Genomic DNA, 5316 nt, shown 5'->3' with positions numbered 1-5316 from the left:
GAGTTGTAGTTCTGCCTGGTTCGGCAAAGTTTTCCTTGTGGAGAACCAGCATTAAGAGTAGGAGTGTTGATTTAAGACCAAGCAATCCCTCTTATCCATAATATTATTTTGTGTAATCTAAAAGGTTAAATTAATTTCTAGAGGCTAGATAACATCCTGTCTCTGCTGGGGCACAAACAAACTTAAATATTCTACAATAGGCCATTGTTGTAGTGACTGATTAAGAGTAGATTCAAAATGATCACTACACAATGGAAAGTTCTCAATAATTTACTAAAATCTGCATCTTTAGCATCATACATTACATTTATCAGAGCAGTGCAATGTATCCCTGCTCTTTAAAATGAGTTTCAATCTAAAACATTGAATTTCTTTGGCTGCGTTTAGACAGATTCTGATAGTGAAAAAAAGAATTGGGTAAAAATCAGAATTGGGTTGCCTGTGTAAACAGCAATTATCACCAAATAACGCTGGCAAATTGACATCTACTGCCAGTTTAATGTATACCCTACAGTCACATATGGTGGTGCTATGACAAGCTAAATCAGGCAAAACAAACTATGTCCATGTAAAATATGCAAAGATTCATGATAAATGTAGCTTGACGTTATCATCATTCTGCTGTAGTACAGCTTAGCTCCTCAGCACTCACTACAGTTATCAAGATAATCTTTTTGCCAGTTCAAGTGTCTGCATGTAGGCATCACGTCCAAATGTTGTGGACACCATGGTGGGGCCTCCTGGAGGTCTGCCAGGTTGTGGTGAGAGAGTCTGGCACCACCACTCCATGCTCTGGGTCTGCAGGGGGGGACATCCTGGTAAAGGTGCTCCATTTGCTGAATCTGGAAAGACAGACAAAGTAACATGATTCACATATCTTTGTGCCAACTTATCTGACTGGATACCAAAAAGAGTCTAGCCTCAGTCTCCATTGTAACACTTGTGTGTGAATCTCTGCAGGGTTTCCAACAGGTTGTTGACTTTCACATTTTCAGATGGAGTTACTCAAGCCGTTATGGAAGGAGCAGTTGCTTAAAGTCCTGGTGAGGAGAACCACCACTAAAATGAAGGCCAGACATCAATTATATTTTGTTTGTACCATCAGTTTTGACCAGTTATAACTCCACATCATCAGGCTCCAACACTGGAGTTTGAAGCATCTCAATGTGACTGCAGATAAAAATGCTGGTGGGCATTTAGCACATTCATGGAAATAACATTATAAATACCTCTGGTTATAGACACTTTTCCCTGCAATAAAGCTGCCACAACCTTTTCCTCGTACAGTAAACAAGCAACGAGCAATGTATACGTATACTCTGACAAAGACAGTGACCATTTAGCTGTTTTAAGCATCTTTCATCATTCAATGTCATTATGTGGACAAAAAAGTCACATATCCAATATACTTCGATACCAACATTGAATGAAGTTCATTCATATATTCTTGCAATCCTGGACTGCTGGTACAAAGTTGTGTCGTTGTTGGCAGCAGTGTTGAGATACAGGATCTAGACAATAAGAAGCAACCAGGTTTGGTTGACATTTCATTCATAACAGATTACTTATACTTACCCTCCTAGAGAAAACCTCGATTCCCCCCGAATATAACAATGTTGAATCTAAGAAGAAAAATATCAAATTCAGGTGAAAGTTGGAAAAACACGACTCAGTATGTGGGGGGGGGGGGGGGGGGGGTTAACCTGATCAGTTTATGGTTGGTGTCTACACTTAGTGTACAAAACATTATATTATATTGAGTTGCACCCCCTTTTGGGCTCAGAACAGCCTCAATTCGATGGGGCATGGACTCTACAAGGTGTGAAAGCGTTTCACAGGGATGTTGGCCCTTGTTGACTCCAATGCTTTCCACCGTTGTGTCAAGTTGGCTGGATGTCCTTTGGGTGGTGGACCATTCTTGATACACGAAGGAAACTGTTGAGTGTGAAAACCCCAGCAGCGTTGCAGTTCTTGACACACTCAAACCGGTGCGCCTGGCACCTAATACAATACCAGTGGCCTTCAGTGCCGTTTAAAATGAGGGAGGACACCTTTTTTTCATGAGCATGGCCTTATTTCTATTACAGCATATTGGATGACTCTCATTCATATTCCATTCACCCAGTTCAATGTAACAGCGATAGGTTTAGGCTACTACTTTCTCTATACCCATCATGAGGTTGCTACGACCTAGCCTATGAATGAAAGTTTACAATGTAGGTACACACAGGTCGAGAGACAAATTTGAGGTGACAGACAGTGACACACTTGCCTGCATCTAGCTGATATAGGGCGTAATCATTAGTCCAACAGCTGCAAACGAGTTTCTATTGGACAAATTCAGGTCCAATAGATTGGAAATAGACCAATAGATTGGACAAATTCACAACACGTCAGCTGTATGTGACCAGGCGAAAAACCTTTCCAAGCCAAACTGCTACACACAGCCTACATCTTTGTCACCATATTAGCTAAAGTAACGTCACATTCAGCATAGCTAATAGAACTAATGTGGTAGTAAACCCGCTACAATCATGACCTAACGTCAGTAAGCAGTTACACCGGGCCTGCCCCGGTGGCAATAAATGAGTAATACCAAAAGCTGAAGAACATACGCACATCCAGGTATTTTCCGCAGGTGCTGGAGTTGTAGGCAAACTCATGGAAAACAGAAAGGAAAACGTGGTCTGTCTTACATAGGGAAAACCCGTAGAAGCCTTAAGGCATGGATCAGTGAGCATCGCAGCAATATACAGACAGGTGAGACAAAAAATCTGGTTGCTGCTCATTTTGTACAAGCTGGACATCCTATTAGTTCTCTGAGATACATTGGAATAGAAATGGTCAGGATGTCACGCAGGGATTGGAACATTGAGAGGAAACTTCTTCAAAGGGAATCTTTCTGGATCCACAGGCTCAACACACTGTCTCCTCTCGGCCTTAACGAGGAGTTTGACTTGAAACTGTTTTTATAGTTTCAATAAGTGCAAATTGTGTTTTTTTTATACTAATTGAATATTGTATGTGTATGTATATCACTGTAAATATTATTCACATTCCCTGTGTATGATCATATATTTTAATACATTGAATGTTATTATTGTGAAACTATGTTATACATTTTTTACCTCCTGTTTCAGGAAGTGATGTCACTGAGAACTGCCCCTATATATAGGACTTTCCACCCCCACCTGGGATATGGATGCCTGATGAAGACCTCAGGGTTGAAACGTTGTTGTAAATAAATAGCACCTAGGAGCATGAGCAGCAGTGTGCGGCATTTTCCTTTCTGTTTTCTAATACCAAAAGCTTACCTTGACTTGGAAGAATTCCAGTGTTGTGTTGGAAAGTCATAGCCAGCTGACTAACATAGAATCCCTTGAGCAGGGTGTTTCAGTGGGCTAAACTAGCTATCTAGCTGCATTTGCTAGCTAAGTAAGTGAAATTGAAAGTGAAAATAAATGAACTATTTCTCTCTTGCTTCGCCTTCGTTTTGGAAGAAATGTATTTGTTAACTGTTCAACTAATGCCTTTCTCTCTCTTTGAGTCAACTACTCACCACATTTTATATATTGCAGTGCTAACTAGCTGTTTTAAATGTTTTACAATTTTAATGAAATTCACTGAGGAGGATGGTCCTCCTCTTCCTCCTCTGAGAAGCCTCCATTGTACCAGCTTCAAGATCCCTGGTGTCAACATCACCAACGAACTATCATGGTCCAAACACACCAAGACAGTTGTGAAGAGAGCACGACAACACATTTTCCCCCTCAAGAGACTGAAAAGATTTGGCATGGGTCCCCAGATCCTCAAAAAGTTCTACAGCTGTACCATTGAGAGCATCCTGAAAGGTTGCATCACCGTCTGGTATGGCAACTGCTCGGCATCAGACCGTAAGGCACTACAGAGGGTAGTACGTACGGCCCAATACATCACCGGGACCTAGCTTCCTGCCATCCAGGACCTATATAGTAAGCGGTGTCAGAGGAAGGCCCAAAATATTGTCAAAGACTCCAGTCACCCAAGTCATAGACTGCTCTCTCTGCTACCGCACGGCAAGCGGTACCGGAGCGCCAAGTCTAGGACCAAAAGGCACCTTAATAACAACTTCTACCCCCAAGCCATAAGACTGTTGAACATCTAATGAAATGGCCATCCAGACTTTTACACTACTGCTACTTGCTGTTTATTATCTCTGCGTAGTCACTTTACAAATTACGTCGACTAACCTGTATCCCCTGTATATAATCTCGTTATTGTTATGTCTTTTTTTTTTTACTTTAGATTATTTAGTAAACATTTTCTTAACTCTATTTCTTGAACTGCATTGCTGGTTAAGGGCTTATAAGTAAGCACCTGTTGTATTCGACGCATGTGACAAATAAAATTTGATTTGATTTGATTCAAAGGCAATGTAAATCTTTTGTTTTGCCCATTCACCCTCGGAATGGCACACATACACAATCCATGTCTCAATTGTGCCAAGGCTTAAAAATCCTTATTTAACCTGACTCCTCCTCTTCATCTACGTTGATTGCAGTGGATTTAACAGGTGACATCAATAAGGGATCATAGCTTTCTCTTGGATTCAAATTTTAGTTTATGTCATGGAAAGAGCAGGTGTTCCTAATGTTTTGTACACTCTGTGTATGTGGACCAGAGACAATGGAGCAGGGACAGAATACGTTCTGTGAGCAACACAACCAACTTGGATCATTCTTGACAACATTTTGGCTCCATCCACCCAATGCATGGATGATTTCACTTGATGCCGTTGTACACGGTGTCCCATTGCTACAAGATTACCTTTCACCAGTCTGTACCCAGCATAGGGCATCCTGGCTTTGATGGACCTCACACATTTACATTTGAGTAATTTAGCAGACACTCTTATCCAAATCGACTTACAGGAGCAATTACTCCCGAGTGGCGCAGCGGTCTAAGGCATTGCATCTCAGTGCTAGAGCCATCACTACATACCCTGGTTTGATCCCGGGCTGTATTACAACCGGCCATGATTGGGAGTCCCATAGGGTGGCGCACAATTATCTCAGCATCGTCCAGGTTAGGGGTGGGTTTGGCCGGGGTAGGCTGTCATTGTAAATAAGATTTTGTTCTTAACTGACTTGCCTGGTTAAATAAAAAACATTTAAAATTAGGGTTAAGTGCCTTGCTCAAGGGCATATTGACAGATTTTTCACCTAGTTGACTCCGGGATTCAAACCAGCAACCTTTCGTTTACTGGCCCAACACTCTTAACCAGTAGGCTACCTGCTAATCAAGCACATTATCTCATATTCCATGTCGAGGCGTGGC

The 5316-nt window shown here is 41.6% G+C and overlaps 1 long non-coding RNA gene across 1 annotated transcript; it reads right to left on the bottom strand.

Moving 5' to 3' along the window:
* Window positions 1-254: 254 nt before the first annotated feature.
* LOC139553066 (uncharacterized) lies at window positions 255-1626 on the bottom strand. Its single transcript, XR_011670589.1, has 2 exons — window positions 1576-1626; window positions 255-842 (listed from the first exon to the last, which is right to left on the bottom strand). It is a non-coding gene; the product is annotated as an uncharacterized lncRNA (long non-coding RNA).
* Between the last annotated feature and the right edge of the window lie 3690 nt (window positions 1627-5316).

Source organism: Salvelinus alpinus, chromosome 25, assembly GCF_045679555.1.
Source record: "Salvelinus alpinus chromosome 25, SLU_Salpinus.1, whole genome shotgun sequence".
Classification (NCBI taxonomy): Eukaryota; Metazoa; Chordata; class Actinopteri; order Salmoniformes; family Salmonidae; genus Salvelinus; species Salvelinus alpinus.
The sequence above is the reverse complement of the archived record's forward strand: the minus strand, read 5'-3'. Positions and strand labels throughout refer to the sequence as shown.